We start from the raw sequence: 19291 nt of genomic DNA, 5'->3' as shown, positions 1-19291 counted from the left end.
CCATTCCATTCCGTATTCCTTTCCATTCCATATTCCATCGCATTCCATTCCATTCCATATTCCATTCCATTCCATTCCATATTCCATTCCATTCCATTCCAAGCCATTCCATTCCATATTCCATTCCATTCCAGTCCATTCCATATTCCATTCCATTCCATTCCTTTCCATTCCATTCCACTCCATTCCATCCCATTCCACATTCCATTCCATTCCATTCCATTCCATATTCCATTCCATTCCATGTTCAATTCCATTCCATTCCACTGTATATTCCATTCCATTCCATTTCATTCCATATTCCATTCCATTCCATATTGCACTCCTTTCCATTCCGTTCCATATTCCATTCCATTCCATTGCATTGCATATTCCAATCCATTCCATTCCATTCCATATTTCATTCCATTTTATATTCCATTCCATTCCATATTCCATTCGATTCCATATTCCATTCCATTCCATATTCCATTCAATTCCATATTCCATTCAATTCATTCCATTTCATTCAATTCCATATTCCATTCCATTCCATTCCATTCCATATTCCATTCCTTCCATTCCATTCCATTCCATTCCATTCTATTCCATTCCATTCCATTCCACATTCCATTCCACTCCATTGCATTCCATTCCATTCCATTCCATATTCCATTGCATTCCATTCCATTTTCCGTTCCATATTCCATTCCATTCCATATTCCATTCCATTCCATTCCATATTCCATTCCATTGCATTCCAATCAATTCCATTCCATTCCATATTCCATTCCATTCCATATTCCATTCTATTCCATTCCATTCCACATTCCATTCCATTCCATATTCCATTCCTTTCCATTCCATTCCATATTCCATTCCAATCCATTCCATTGCATTCCATTCCATATTCCATTCTATTCCATTGCATTCCATATTCCATTCCATATTATATTCCATACGATTTCATATTCCATTCATTTCATATTCCATTCCATTCCATTGCATTCAATTTCGTTACATTTCATTCCATTCCATATTTCATTCCATTCCATATTTCATTCCATTCCATATTCCATTCCGTTTCATTCCATTCCATTCCATTCTATTCCATTCCATTCCACATTCCGTTCCATTCCATTCCACTCCATTCCATTCCATTCCATATTCCATTCCATTCCATTCCATTTAACATTCCATATTACATTCCATTCCACTTTCCATTCCATTCCATTTCATATTCCATTCCATTCCATTCCATATTCCATTCCATTCCATTCCATATTCCATTCCATTCCATATTCAATCCATTCCATATTCCTTTCCATTCCATATTCCATTCCATTGTATATTCCATTCCTTTCCATTTCATTCCATATTCCATTCCATTCCATATTCCATTCGTTTCAAATCCATTCCATATTCCATTCCATTCCATATTCCATTCCATTCCATATTCGCTTCCATTCCATATTCCATTCCATTTTATATTCCATTCCATTCCATATTCCATTTCATTCCATATTCCATTCCATTCCATTCCATTCAATTTCGTTCCATTTCATTCCATTCCATATTCCATTCCATTCCATATTCCATTCCATTCCATTCCGTTCTATTCCATTCCATTCCATTCCATTCCACTGCATTCCATTCCATTCCATATTCCTTTCCATTCGATTCCATATTCCATTCCATATTCCATTCCCTTCCATATTCCATTCCATTCCATTCCATTCCATATTCCATTCCATTCCATTCCATATTCCATTCCATTCCATTCCATATTCCATTCCATTCCATATTCCATTCGATTCCATTCCATTCCATATTCTATTCCAATCCATTTCATATTCCATTGCATTCCATTCCCTTCCGTTCCATTCCATATCCCGTTCCATTCCATTCCATTCCATATTCCATTCCATTCCATTCCATTCCATATTCCATTCCATTCCATTCAATTTCGTTCCATTTCATTCCATTCCATATTCCATTCCATTCCATTCCATATTCAATTCCATTCGATTCCATTCCATATTCCATTCCATTCCTTTCCATTCCATTCCATATTCCATTCCACTGCATTCTATTCCATTCCATTCCACTGCATTCCATTCCATATTCCATTCCATTCCATTCCATATTCCATTCCATTCCATTCCATTCCATTCCATTCCATATTCCATTCCATTCCATCCCATTCCATATTCCATTCCATTCCATATTCAATTCCATTCCACTCCATTCCATATTACATTCCATTCAATTGCATTCCTTATTCCATTCCCTTGCATATTTCATTCCATTCCATTCTATTCCATTCCATTCCATTCCATTCCATGTTCCATTCCATTCAATTCCATTCTATTCCATTCCATTCCATTCCATTCCATTCCGTCCATATTGCATTGCATTCCATTCCATTCCATCCCATTCCATCTTCCATTCCATTCCATATTCCATTACATTGCACTCCATATTCCATTCCATTCCATATTCCATTCCATATTCCATCCTGTTCCTTTTTGTTCCGTTCCGTTCCATTGCGTTCATTTCCATATTCCATCCATTCCATGTTCCATTCCATTCAATTCCATTCTATTCCATTCCATTCCATTCCGTTCCATATTGCATTGCATTCCATTCCATTCCATCCCATTCCATCTTCCATTCCATTCCATATTCCATTACATTGCACTCCATATTCCATTCCATTCCATATTCCATCCATATTCCATCCTGTTCCTTTTTGTTCCGTTCCGTTCCATTGCGTTCATTTCCATATTCCATTCCATTCAATTTCGTTCCACTTCATTACATTCCATATTCCATTCATTCCATTCCTTATTCCATTCCATTCCATTTCATTCCATTCCATTCCATGTTCCATTCCATTCCATTCCTTATTCCATTTCATTCCATATACTATTCCATTCCATTCCAATCCATTCCATATTCCATTCGATTCCATTCCATATTCCATTCCGTTCCATATTCAAATCCATTCCATATTACATTCCATTCCATTTTATTCCATATTCCATTCCATTTCATATCCCATTCCATTCCGCATTCCTTTCCATTCCATATACCATTCCATTCCATTGCATATTCCATTCCATTCCATTCCAATACACTCCATTCCTTTCCATTCCACATTCCATTCCATTCTATTGCATTCCATATTCCATTCCATTCCGTATTCAATTCCATTCCATTCCACTGTATATTCCATTCCATTCCATTCCATTTCATTCCATATTCCATTCCATTCCATATTCCATTCCATTCCATATTCCATTCCATTCCGTATTCCATTCCTTTTCATTCCGTTCCATATTCCATTCCATTCCATTCCATTCCATATTCCATTCCATTGCATTCCATATTCCATTCCATTCCATTCCATTCCATATTACATGCCATTTTATATTCGATTCCATTCCATATTCCATTCCATTCCATTCAATTTCGTTCCACTTCATTACATTCCATATTCCATTCCATTCCATATTCCATTCCCTTCCATTCCATTCCATTCTATTCCATTCCATTCCATTCCACATTCCATTCCATTCCATTCCACTTCATTCCATTCCATTCCATATTCCATTCCATTCCATTCCATGACCATTCCATTTCATATTCCATTCCATTCCGCAGTCCTTTCCATTCCATATTCCATTCCATTCCATTCCATATTCCATTCCATTCCATTCCATTCCATTCCACTCCATTCCATTCCATTCCACATTCCATTTCATTCCATTCCATATTCCTTTCCATTCCATATTGAATTCCATTCCATTCCACTGTATATTCCATTCCATTCCATTTCATTCCATATTCCAGCCCATTCCATATTGCATTCCATTCCATATTCCATTCCTTTCCATTCTGTTCCATATTCCATTCCATTCCATTCCATTCCATATTCCATTCCATTCCATTCCATATTCCATTCCATTCCATTCCATGAATTTCGTTCCATTTCGTTCTATTCCATATTCTATTCCATTCCATATTCCATCCCTTCCATTCCACTCGATTCCATTATATTCCATTCCAATCCATTCCACATTGCATTCCTTCCATTCCACTCGATTCCATTATATTCCATTCCAATCCATTCCACATTGCATTCCCTTCCATTCCACTCCATTCCATTCCATTCCATATTCCATTCCTTTCCATTCCATTTACCATTCCATATTCCATTCCATTCCATATTCCATTCCATCCCATATTCCATTCCATTCCATATTCCATTTCATTCCATTCCATTCCATTCCATTTCATATTAAATTCAATTCCATTCCATTCCGTTCCATTCCATTCCATATTGCATTCCATTCCATTCCATTCCATGCCATATTCCATTCTATTCCATTCCATTCCGTTCCATTCCATTCCATATTCCATTCCTTTCAATTCCATTCCATATTCCATTCCATTCCATATTCCATTCCATTTCATTTCATTCCGTATTCCATTCCATTTCATATTCCATTACTTTCCATCCGTCCCATATTCATTCCATTCCATTCCATTGAATTCCATGTTCCATTCCATTCCATTCCATATTCCATTCCATTCCCTTCAATTTCGTTCCATTTCATTCTATTCCATATTCCATTCCATTACATATTCCATTCCCTTCCATTCCATTCCGTTCCATTCTATTCCGTTCCATTCCATTCCACATTCCATTCCATTCCACTCCATTCCACTCCATTCCATATTCCATTCCATTCCATATTCCATTCCCTTCCATTCCCTTCCCTTCCATTCCATTCCATTCCATTCTATTCCATTCCATTCCATTCCACATTCCCTTCCATTCCATTCCACTCCATTCCATTCCATTCCATATTCCATTCCGTTCCACTCCATTTACCATTCCATATTCCATTCCATTCCGTATTCCATTCCATTCCATTCCATTCCATATGCCATTCCATTCCATTCCATTCCATTCCATTCCATATTGCATTCCATTCCATTCAATTCCATTCCATATTCCATTCCATTCCATATTCCATTCCTTTCTATCCCATTCCATGTTCCATTCCATTCCATATTCCCTTTCCTTCCATTTCATTTCATATTCCATTCCATTTCATATTCCATTCCTTTCCATCCGTTCCATATTCCATTCCATTCCATTTTATTGCATATTCCATTCCATTCCATTCCATATTCCATTCCGTTTTATATTCCAATCCATTGCATATTCCATTCCATTCCATATTCCATTCCATTCCATTTTCCATTCCATTCAATTTCGTTCCATTTCATTCCTTTGCATATTCCATTCCATTACATATTCCATTCCCTTCCATTCCATTCCGTTCCATTCTATTTCATTCCATTCCATTCACATTCCATTCCATTCCATTCCACTCCATTCCACTCCATTCCATATTCCATTCCATTCCATTCCATATTCCATTCCATTCCATATTCCATTCCATTCCATATTCCATTCCATTCCATACCATTCCATATTCCATTCCATTCCATTCCTTTACATATTCCATTCCATTCCATTCCATCCCATATTTCATTCCATTTTATATTCCATTCCATTCCACATTCCATTCCATTCCATATTCCATTCCCTTCCAATCCATTCAATTCATTCCATTTCATTCAATTCCATATTCCTTCCATTCCATATACCATTCCTTCCCTTCCATTCCATTCCATTCTATTCCATTCCATTCCACATTCCATTCCATTCCATTCCACTCGATTCCATTCCATTCAATATTCCATTCCATTCCATTCCATATCCATTCCATTCCATTCCATTCCGTATTCCATTCCACTCCATTTCATTCCATTCCTTCCATTCCATACTCCATTCCATTCCATTTCATTCCATTCCATTCCATATTCCATTCATTCCATTCCATTCCATATTCCATTCCATTCCATTCCATTCCATTCCATATTCCATTCCATTCCATTCGATTCATTCCATTCCATATTCAATTCATTCCATATTAATTTCCATTCCATTCCATTCCATTGCATTCCATACTGCATTAAATTCCATATTCAATTCCGTTCCATTCCATTCCATATTCCATTCCATTCCATTCTATTCCATTCCATTCCATATACCATTCCTTCCCTTCCATTCCATATTCCATTCCATTCCCTTCCATTCCATATTCATTCCATTCTATTCCATTCCATATTCCATTCCATTCCATTCCATTCCATTCCATATTCAATTCCATTCCATTCCATTCCTTATTCCATTCCATTCCATTCCATATTCAATTCCATCCATTCCGTTTCTTATTCCATTCCATTCCATGTTCCACATCATTCCATATTCAATTCCATTCCATTTCACTGTGTTTTCCATTCCATTCATTCCATTTCATTTCATATTCCATTCCGTGCCATATTCCATACCATTTCTTTCCATTCCATTCCATATTCCATTCCATTCGCTATTCCATTCCATTCCATTTCATTCCATATTCCATTAAATTCCATTCCATTCCATTTCATTCCATTCCATTCCATTCCTATTCCATTCCATTCCATATTCCATTCCATCCATATTCCATTCCATTCCATATTCTATTCCATTCCATATTCCATTCCTTTCAATTCCGTTCCATATTCCATTCCATTCCGTATTCCATTCCATTCCATTCCATATTCCATTCCATTCCATATTCCATTCAATTCCATTCCATTCCATATTCCATTCCATTCCATTCAATTCGTTCCATTTCATCCTTTGCATATTCCATTCCATTACATATTCCATTCCCTTCCATTCCATTCCGTTCCATTCTATTTCATTCCATTCCATTCCACATTCCATTCCATTCCATTCCACTCCATTCCACTCCATTCCATATTCCATTCCATTCCATTCCATATTCCATTCCATTCCATATTCCATTCCATTCCATATTCCATTCCATTCCATACCATTCCATATCCATTCCATTCCATTCCTTTACATATTCCATTCCATTCCATTCCATCCCATATTTCATTCCATTTTATATTCCATTCCATTCCACATTCCATTCCATTCCATATTCCATTCCCTTCCAATCCATTCAATTTCATTCCATTTCATTCAATTCCATATTCCATTCCATTCCATATACCATTCCTTCCCTTCCATTCCATTCCATTCTATTCCATTCCATTCCACATCCATTCCATTCCATTCCACTCGATTCCATTCCATTCAATATTCCATTCCATTCCATTCCATATTCCATTCCATTCCATTCCATTCCGTATTCCATTCCACTCCATTTCATTCCATTCCATTCCATTCCATACTCCATTCCATTCCATTTCATTCCATTCCATTCCATATTCCATTCCATTCCATTCCATTCATATTCCATTCCATTCCATTCCATTCCATTCCATATTCCATTCCATTCCATTCGATTCCATTCCATTCCATATTCAATTCCATTCCATATTAATTTCCATTCCATTCCATTCCATTGCATTCCATACTGCATTAAATTCCATATTCAATTCCGTTCCATTCCATTCCATATTCCATTCCATTCCATTCTATTCCATATTCCATTCCATTCAATTCCATTCCATTCCATATTCCATTCCATTCCATTCCATTCCATATTCCATTCCATTCTATTCCATTCCATATTCCATTCCATTCCATTCCATTCCATTCCATATTCAATTCCATTCCATTCCATTCCTTATTCCATTCCATTCCATTCCATATTCAATTCCATTCCATTCCGTTTCTTATTCCATTCCATTCCATGTTCCACATCATTCCATATTCAATTCCATTCCATTTCACTGTGTTTTCCATTCCATTCCATTTCATTTCATATTCCATTCCGTGCCATATTCCATACCATTTCTTTCCATTCCATTCCATATTCCATTCCATTCGCTATTCCATTCCATTCCATTTCATTCCATATTCCATTAAATTCCATTCCATTCCATATTCCATTCCATTCCATTCTGTTCCATATTCCATTCCATTCCATATTCCATTCCATTCCATATTCCATTCCATTCCATATTCTATTCCATTCCATATTCCATTCCTTTCAATTCCGTTCCATATTCCATTCCATTCCGTATTCCATTCCATTCCATTCCATATTCCATTCCATTCCATATTCCATTCAATTCCATTCCATTCCATATTCCATTCCATTCCATTCAATTTCGTTCCATTTCATTCCATTCCATTCCATATTCCATTCCATATTCCATTCCATTCCATTCCATTTTCCATTCCATTCCATATTCAATTTCATTCCATTCCATTCCTTATTCCATTCCATTCCATTTCATATTGCATTCCATTCCATTCCATTCCATATTCAATTCCATTCCATTCATTCCTTATTCCATTCATTCCATTCCATATTCAATTCCATTCCATTCCATTCCTTATTCCATTCCATTCCATATTCCATTCCATTCCATTACATTGTATATTCCATTTCGTTCCATTCCATTCCATGTTCCATTCCATTCCATATTCCATTCCATTACATTACACTGTATATTCCATTCCATTCCATTCCATTCCATATTCCATCCATTCCATTTGATTCAATATTCCATTCCATTCCATTCCATTCCATATTCCATTCCATTCCATATTCCATTCATTTTATATTCCATTCCATTCTATATTGCATTCCACTCCATATTCCATTTCATTCCATTCCACTGTATATTCCATTCCATTCCGTTTCATTCCATATTCCATTCCATTCCATATTCCATACCTTTCCATTCCGTTCCGTATTCCATTCGTTTCCATTCCATTCCGTATTCCATTCAATTCCATTCCATATTTCATTCCATTTTATATTCCATTCCATTCCATATTCCATTCCATTCCATTTCATTCAATTCCACATTCCATTCCATTTTCCATTCCCTTCCATTCCATTCCTTTCCGTTCTATCCCATTCCATTCGATTACACATTCCATTCTATTCCATTCCATTCCATTCCATTCCATTCCATATTCCATTTCATTCCATTCCATTCCATATTCCATTCCATTCCATTCCATTCGATTCCATATTCCATTCTATTCCATTCCATTCCATTCCATTCTATATTCCATTCCATTCCATTCCATTGCATTCCATGTTCCTTCCATTCCATATTCCATTCCATTTTATATTCCATACCATTCCATATTCCATTCCATTCCATATTCCATTCCATTCCATTTCGATCCATTTCATTCCATTCCATATTTCATTCCATTCCCTTTCATTCCATTCCATTGCATTCTATTCCATTCCATTCCATTCCACATTCTGTTCCATTCCATTCCACTCCCTTCCATTCCATTCCATATTCCATTCCATTCCATTTACCTTTCTGCATTCCATTCCATTCCATATTCCATTCCACTCCATTCCATTCCATATTCCATTCCTTTCCATTCCATTCCATTCCATTCCATATTCCATTCCATTCCATTGCATTCCATATTCCATTCCATTCCATTCCATATTCAATTCCATTCCATATTCAATTCCATTCCATTCCATTCCATTCTATTCCATTCCGTTCCACTCCATTTAATTCCATTCCATATTCCATTCCATTCCATTGCATTCCATATTCCATTCCATTCCATTCCATATTCAATTCCATTCCATATTCAATTCCATTCCATTCCATTCCATTCTATTCCATTCCATTCCACTCCATTTAATTCCATTGCATATCCCAATCCATTCCATTCCATATTGCATTCCATTCCATATTCCGTTCCATTCCATGTTACATTCCTTTCCATATTCCATTGCATTCCATATTACATGCTAGTCAATTCCATTCCATTCCCTTCCATATATTATTACATTCCAATCTCCATTCCATTCCATATTCCATTTCGTTCCACTCCGTGCCGTTCCATTCCACTCCATTCCTTCCATATTCCATTCCATTCCATTCTCTTCCATTCCGTATTCCATTCCATTCCATTCGATTCCATTCCTTTCCATTCCATTCCATATTCCATTCCATTTCTTTACATTTCATTCCATTCCATATTCCATTCCATTTCTTTACATTTCATTCCATTCATATTCCATTCCATTTCTTTACATTTCATTCCATTTCATATTCCATTCCATTCCACTCCATTCCATTCTATTCCTTTCCATATTGTATTCCATTACATTCCATTCCATTCTGTTCCATATTCCATTCCATTCCATATTCCATTCCATTCTATTCCATTCCACATTCCACTCCATTCCATTCCATTCCATTCCGTTCCATATTCCATTTTATTCCATATACCATTCCTTTCCATTCCATTCCATTCCGTTCGATATTCCATTGCATTTCATCCATTCCATTCCATTCCATCCCATTGCATATTCCATTCCATTCATTCCAGTCCTTTCCATTCCATCCCATTCCATATTCCGTTACATTCCATATTCCATTACTTTCCATTCCTTATTCCATTTCATTCCATTTCATTCCATATTTCATTCCATTCCATATTCAATTGCATTCTTTTCCATATTCCATTCCATTCCATTCCATTTTATATTCCATTCCTTTCCATTCCATTCTGTTCCATTCCATTCCATTCCATATTCCATTCCATTACGTTCCATTCCATTCCATTCCATATTCCATTCCATTCCATTCCATATTCCGTTCTGTTCCATTCCATTCCGTTCCGTTCCATTCCATTCAATTCCATATTCCATTCCATTCCATATTCCATTCCATTCCATTCCATATTCCATTCCATTGCATTGCATTCCATTATTTTCCATTCTATTCCATTCCATATTCCATTCCATTCCATATTCCATTCCATTCCATATTCTATGCCATTCCATTCCATATTCCATTCCATTCCATTCCATATTCCATTCCATTCCATTCCATTCCATATTCCATTCCATTCCATAATCCTTTCCATTCTATTCCATATTGCATTGCATTCCATTCCATTCCCTTCCATTCTTATTCCATTCAATTCCATTCCATATTCCATTCCATTCCACTGCATTCCATATTCCATTCCATTCCATATTCCATTCCATTGCATTCCATATTGCATTCCATTCCCTATTCCATTCCAATCCATATTCCATTCCATTCCATTCCATATTCCATTCTATTCCGTATTCCATTCCATGGCATTCCATTCCATATTCCATTCCATTCCATATTCCATTGCATTCCTTTCCATTCCGTTCCCTTCCATTCCATTTCATATTCCATTCAATTCCGTTACGTTCCACTCCATTCAGTTCTATTCTATTCCATATTCCATTCCATTCTATATTCCTTTCCATCTTCCAATCCATTCCATATTCCATTCCATTCTATTCGATTCCATATTCCATTCCATTCCATTCCATTCCATTCCATTCCATTCCTATTCCATTCCAATCCATATTCCATTCCATCCCATATTCCATTCCATTCCATTCCATATTCCATTCGATTTCATTCCATACTCCATTCCATTCCATATTCCATTCCGTTCCGTTCCATATTCCATTCCATTCCGTATTCCATTCCATTCCATGTTCCATTCCATTCCATTCCTTATTCCATTCCATTCCATTCCATTCCATATTCCATTCCATTCAATATTCCGTTTCATTCCATTCCATATTCCATTTCATTCCATTCCATTCCATTCCATATTCCATTCCATTCCATTCCATATTCCATTCCATTCCATATACCATTCCATTCCATTCCATTCCATATTCCATTCCATTCCATATTCCATTCCATTCCATATTCATTTCCATTCCATTCCCTTCTGTTCCATTTCATTTCATTTCATATTTCTTTCCCTTCCAATTTCCATTCCATTCCGTATTCCATTCCATTCCTTTCCATTCTGTTCCATTCCAGTCCGTTCCATATTCCATTCCATTCCATTCTATCCATTCCATATTCCATTCCATTCCATTCCATTCCATATTCCATTCCATTCCATATTCTATTCCATTCCGTTCTTTATTCCATTCCATTCCGTTCCATTCCTTTCCATAATCCTTTCCTTTCCATTCCATTTTGCATTGCATTCCGTTCTATTCCTTTCCATTCTTATTCCATTCAATTCCTTTCCATATTCCATTCCATTTCAATCCATTCCATATTTTCTTCCTTCAATCTATGTCTCTCTTCTCTGGCCACTATCAAACTTTTTTTGATATCAGTAGATTCAGGCAATATCTTCAAGTCATAGTGCATGACGTTCTTCTTTTCTTCTTTTTTATCTTTTGCAGGGCTTTGCATTTTAATAAGTTATAGAATGGGCCTTTTAATTCTTGCACAGTATTTGTCTAGGATATAGATTGAGAGGACAATGAGTCTATGAACCCAAATTGGAATAATTAATACCTCAGCAGTATGCAACTTCCAGTTCATGAGTATAGTCTATCACTTCATTTATTCAGGCATTCCTTAGTTCCTCATCTCTGGAAAATATGTGTGTGTGTGTGTGTGTGTGTGTGTGTGTGTTGACTAAAAGAGTCAAACTCCTTAAAATATTTTAAGAGATTTATTCTGAGCCAAATATGAGTGACCATGGCCTGTGACACAGCCCTCAGGAGATCCTGAAAACGTGTCCAGGGTGATCGGGTTACAGCTTGGTTTTATATATTTTATGAAGGCATGAAACATCAATCAAATACATTTAAGAAATACATTGGATTGGTTCAGAAAGGTGGGACAACTCAAAGGGGAGGCTTCCAGGCTATAGGTAAATTTAAACATTTTCTGGTTGACGATTGGTTGAGTTTATTTGAAGACCTAGAATCAATAGAAAGGAAATGTTCAGGTTAAGATAAAAGATTGTGGAGACCAAGTTTCATTGTGCAGAGGAAGTTCTCAGATTGCAGATTCAGAGAGAGCAGGTTGTAAAATGTTTCTTATGGGACTTAAAAGGATGCCTGACTTTTAGTTGATTATTTCCCAGATCTGGAAAGAAAGGAAAGAAAACAAAGGGGAAAGGGGCTTCTCTATAGGATGTGGGTTTTTTCCACAAGAGACTTTGCAGGGGAATTTCAAGGTATGGCAAGGAAACATATTTTGGGGTTAAATATTTTTTCCTTGTCTCATAATGTTATGCCAGAGTCAGATTGAAAAGTAAGTCGCAATATATAGGATCAAATAAAACTCATCTGATGAGAATTTATGATTTGTAGGTCATGACTCCCCAGACCCCTTAGATAGGAATTAGGGCAAGATAAAAAAAAAAAGTCAGAGTTTAGTCCTCGTATATAAAATTATAAGCCATGAATATCACATTTTTGTCACACATTTTGCAAAATAGTCCTTATACTATATTGAATGACTTTTTTAAATGTTAGATTGTTTCCTACTAGAAAATAAAAATAGATTTAATTTCTGTACATTGAACTTGTATCCTGAAACCTTGCTAGACATATTTATTAGTTTTAGAATTTGTTTTTGTAGAAGCCTTGGGATTTTTCCTGTAACAATCTGTAAATAAAGAAAAAAATAACTTTTTTCTCAGTCTATGTACTTTTTTTCCTTTTTCTTTGCATAATGTACTGTCTCAAGCCTCCAGCACAATGATTTGTAAAAGTGGTGAAAATTAACATTTTTGCATTCTTCTCAATCTTATGTACATTTTTATTATACCTTTTAAAATATATTTTTAATGATATTAAAGAATGACATTTTCATTTAATAAAAGTATTTCTCTCTTGTTATTCCCATTCTTTTCACAGATTCTATACACCTTTTAATGTAAAGACTGCAACACAATTATAAGAGATATTTTATGTCTTTGTTTCATGAGTCAAATATGTATCTTTCCTTTAGACCGGGTGATATTAACTCTTTTCCTGTTCTTTACAGATTTAGTTATTTTCTATAGCATGTTTTTCCTTCTGAAAGGCAAGGTCTAGAGACTCTTGAATTTGCTGTCTTCCGCTAAAGAAGGTTGAGGTCTTTCAGGAAATTACACTACTATCAGCTTCCACTGATTCTGCAGACAGTTGGCTAAATTCTTTTAAAAAATGAGTTTCTCTTTATTTTCACTTAGCCCTTATTCCTAGAACATGGCCTTTTTGCTTTGCATCCAGCCCTTGTAGGGTTTTAGCATAATCCCAGGATTTTGACCCAACTATTTTAACTGAGCTGAATTTGACCTTCAACCCGTGTCTCCCCAGCAACAAGAAGCTGAGAAAATCTCTCCTCAGCTCTTTTAGCCTGAATTGATTGCTCTCTGTGGGGATCCTTTGAGTCTCACACTGAATATTTGAAATGAGTTGTTAGGCAAGGATTTGAAGGAAATTCATACAGATTTAGGGACTCAGCGCATTGTGATCTCTACCATTCTATATAGTCAACTTTGATTTACAAATTCATGTGCACTATTGAATGTAAATCTGACTCCCCAAACCCGTCAAACAGCTATTTCTTCACATGTTCTTTCCGTGTACTTTGCAAATTAAGTGCCCTCATAGGACTCTCAGTTATATACAAGTCTCACCTGCTGTTTTTGCTCTTTACACAAGGGTGTTGACACCTCAAATGTATACTTGACTTTCATTGCATTCTAGTGACCTTCAGAAATAAATAAATACATCTCTATATAATTTTTATATAAACTATATATAGTTAGGTTAAACTATGTATATATAAAACTGAATATAGTTTATGTATATTTCTATATATACTATATATTATATATAAATAATGGTTTATATATAGTTCTATATAACCATATATAAAATAGTTTTATGTAACTATACCAGTATATATAGTTATATAACTATAACCTTACATTACATTATATATTTATATAGTTATATATTATATTTATAAAGAAGTTTATATAAAAATAAGTTCATACAGGTTTTAATAAGTTAACTTTAATAAGTTCAATTATATAAGGTTAATAAGTTAATAATATATAAACTTATGAATATATATAAACACATATAAATATATAGTTATACAGTCTATATATTATATAAAATAATTGTATTTATAATCACACCACTGCACTCCAGCCTGGGCAACAATAGTGAAACTTGGACTCAAAAAAAGTTTATTTACACATAAACCTATATATATAAACTATATAAACTTATTTACTTACATATATTACATACTATAATATTAGATCTATTATATATAGTTATATAAAACTATATATGTTTATTATAGCTTTACATAACTAATGTTTGTGTATCTTTGTGTGTGTGTGTGTTTGTGTGTATGTATAGTTTTGCTTAGTGTTGCCAGGAAAAATACCGTCCATTACAAATCCTTTTGCCATCGCCTTCAGCGGAATTTCTTGTCACATATTTAGTCTTATAAAATGTTATACCTTTAAGGTAATTCTACTAAATTTGAGGGAGGAACAAGAAAAAGATAAGGAAATGCATAAAATTAATTATCCTTCATGAAAAGTTACTTTAAAAAAATTAATTGGGAATGGATTAAATATTATTTAATTAGACTCTGTCCATAGCCCGCAAATTGGATACCAAGGTTCTCAGCATTTTAAGTATTTCATGGATCATAATTTGCATTTTAATTTCCCCTTTATTAATTTATAATAACTTAAAGTAAATACAAATGTGAGATATATATACTATGCAAGCACCACCAGAGGAAGGTACAGACAGTTTCTATATCTCCAATATTTACCTATTTCCCATTATAGTCACTATTCCGGTCATCCAGCAGCAGCCAAATGTTGGCCTAAGTTTGTCCCTTTAGATTAGATTTATTTCTTAGAATTTTAGATGAATGGATCATGTACCATATATCCCATTGTGTCTGGCTTAGTTAATTCAGCATAATGTTTCAGAGACTCATGAATGTAATTCTGAAGTTCAGTAGTTGTTTTACTTCTTGTATTTAAAATACTATTTTATGGCACTTTTAGGTTTACAGAAGAGTTGAGGAGAAAGTACACTCCGTTACCATATACACCCTCTCCCTCTGAAGACAGTTTCCCCTGTTACTAACATCCTGTATCAGTGTTGTGCATTAGATAGAATTAATGAACCTTCATTGATACACTATTGTAAACTAAAGTACTTAGTTTACAGTAGGGGTTACATTTGGTGTTGTACAGATTTTTGGGGTGTTGAAAAATGTTGAGTGCCATTTACCATACAGTGTCAGATAGAATAGTTTCACTGCCCTAAAATTTCTCTGTAAGCTACACCTTTTTATTCCTCTTCTCTCCCCTCCAAGCTCCTGATAGCCACTGATCTTTTTACTGTCTCTGTAGTTTTGTCTTTTTTGAGATGTCATATATTTGGAACCATGCGGTACGTGGTCGTTCAGACTCCCTTTCTTACAAATATGCACTTACGGTTCCTTCATGTTTTTTTGTAGCTTGATAGCTCATTTGCTTCTATTCCTGAACAGTATTCCATCCTCTGATGCACCAGTGTTTGCTGATTCATTGACCCAATTAAGAACATCTTGTTTGTTTCTAAGTTTGATCAATTATGAGTGAAGCTGCTATAAACATCCAAGTGCAGATTTTTCGTGCGGATGCAAGTTTTCAACTCATTTAGGTAAACATCAAGGTGCACAATTGCTGGACCCTATGGTAAGATTAAACTTAAAGTAATATTGATACTGTTGGATTAATGTGTTTAGTTCTGTAAGAAACCATCAAATTGCCTTCCAAAGTGGCTGTACCATTTTGCGTTCCCATCAGCAATGAATGAGAATTCCTGTTGTTCCACATCCTTGTCATCCTTTAGTGTTTTCAGTATTTGGATTTTAGCTACTCTAAAAAGTGTCTAGTGGTCTCTCATTATTTTATTTTTTAATTATTTAAAGGCATATGATGTTGAGCCTCTTTTATATGTTTATCAAACCTGTGCCTATCTTTTTTGAGGAGATATTTGTTCAGATCTTTGGCTGACTTTTTAATTGGGTTTTTTTTTTTGTTTCTTATCCTCGAACTTTAAGTGTTTTTTGTATATTTTGGATACAAGTCTTTATCAGATACGTGTTTCAAAAATGACTTATCCCTGTCTATGACTTGTTTCATCATTCTATTAACAGTATATTTTGCACAGCATAAGTTTTCCATTTTAATGAAGTTCAATATATCACTTTTTTCATAGATTATAAAAAAGTGAATATGAAATATGAAAAAAGTGATAAATTGAACTTGTGATACAAATAATATTCAGAAATAGAAAGAAATTACCTATGTATTATACCTCAAAAGTCAATGCCAAATCTAAGGTTGTCTATATTTTCTTTTAAATCTTGATGATTTACTGTGCTAATTTATGTTTTATTTCATTAATTTTATTAATGATTTCTTTTTAGTGTACGAATATTATATGCTTTAGTAAACTTATCCTAAGCGTGTCATATTTTCTGCTGCTTTTGAGCATTACACATTGTTTTAATTTTCCTTTCCAAATGCTTATAGCACAAGTATAAAAATTAATTTTGTTTATTTAACTTGTTCCTTGGAAACTTGCTGAACTCATTTTCCTGTTATTTTGTAGATAACTTGATATATTCTTTATAAATGATCGTGTTGTGCATGAATAGATGGAGTTTTAGGTCTTTCTAATCTATGTTCCCTTTTTAACCCCTTTTCCTCCTTTTGGTACTGCTAATAGCTCTAGCAAAATTTGTCTAAAAGTAACATAAACGGGCATCTTTATTTTGTTCCTGATTCATGAACAAAAGCATAGCCTTTCCCCATTAATTTGGATGTTAGATTTAGGATCTTATTTGGTAACCAGATAAAGTTCTGCAGGTTTTTTTCTGTTAGACTTTTAAAAATTAACATGTTGAATTTTGTCAAGTGCTTCTTCTTTATTTATTGAGCTTGCAGGTGCATGCCACCACGCTTGGCTAATTTTTGTATTTTTAGTAGAGATGGGGTTTCCCCACGTTTGCCAGGTTGGTCTTGAACTCCTGACCTCGGGCGATCCACCTGCCTTGCCTTCCCAAAGTGCTGGGATTACAGGCGTGAGCCATGGTGCCCGGCCTTAAACTAACTTTCTAAAACTAAAGACGTTCTTGTGGTTTAACAACATTAAAATGTGGCATCTATACCATGAAACAGTTATCAAGGAATATCTCAGAAAAGTTTATATTTAAATTTGACAAAACGTTTCAACAAGAGCAAATTCTTACCTCCTACTTTACTCAAGAATCCCTTCCAAGTCTACATCTATAATTTAATTTTGCCATGTATATACAATCACATATATAAGATTTGATTGTAATCTCAATCCAATTTATGAGAGTTCTGCCTGGCTTCTAGTTTCTGATATTGATTCATGTTCTTTCTAGCCACCCTCTTAAACTGTCCATCTCATAGCCAACCTAGATTAGAGAAACCATGGACAATCATGCTCAAAATAATACCCAATCAGACAATTTGCTATCAGTATACACCAGCCCTCACTGAGGAGATCATGTTAATTATAAAAAAGCAGATGAAAGTGTAATGATTCCGTATATAAAATAAAGATGGAAACTGAACTGAACCTCTGTAACTGAATACAAGCCTATAACTAAACTGAAAGATACATTTTTAAAATCTTAACTGGGATATAAATAACGTACAAAAATGTTTACATATTCAAAGGGGACTAGTGATAAGCTTTGACACACGTAGTCACCTGTGAGACTTTTTCCCGTTCAGCACATTGAACATGTCCCTCCATTTCCAAGGTATCCTTACACTCCAACTACCCCACTTTCCTGTACCAGGAACTGACTCATCCGTTTTTTGACACTATAGATACATTGGTACTCTGTGGGATTTTACAAAAATGGAATCTGAGTGTATGTGTGGTTTGCTTTCCTGGATTTTTTTGTTCAGAGTAATAATTTTGATATTTAGCTATGTTGTGGTTTGCAGCATTCATTCCCATTTATCACTGAATAGTACTATATAGATATATCATGGTTGATATATCATGGTTGAAATACTATTAAATATTGGTGGGGGGGATCACATGGGACCAGAAGTTCAAGGCTGCAGTGAGCTATGATGGTACCACTGTACTCCAGCCTGGGTGAAAGAGTGACACTCTGTTTCAAAATAAATAAATAAATAAATAAATAATAAAAAACACTATGAACTTTCCTTTCATTGTTGTTTCTCTACCCAGACCATATGAATTATGAAGTTGGCATAGAAATACTAGATTGTGGAGAAGTAAGTAAAGAGTGACCAGTTGTATGTGTAACAAATTATCCTGGTAACAATATGTTGTCTTAGATGAGGTTGTTGGCTTCAAAGCCATAAGATAGT

This window comes from Trachypithecus francoisi, unplaced genomic scaffold (genome assembly GCF_009764315.1).
Source record: "Trachypithecus francoisi isolate TF-2019V2 unplaced genomic scaffold, Tfra_2.0 Lachesis_group6, whole genome shotgun sequence".
NCBI lineage: Eukaryota > Metazoa > Chordata > Mammalia > Primates > Cercopithecidae > Trachypithecus > Trachypithecus francoisi.
Note: the sequence above shows the minus strand (reverse complement) of the source record.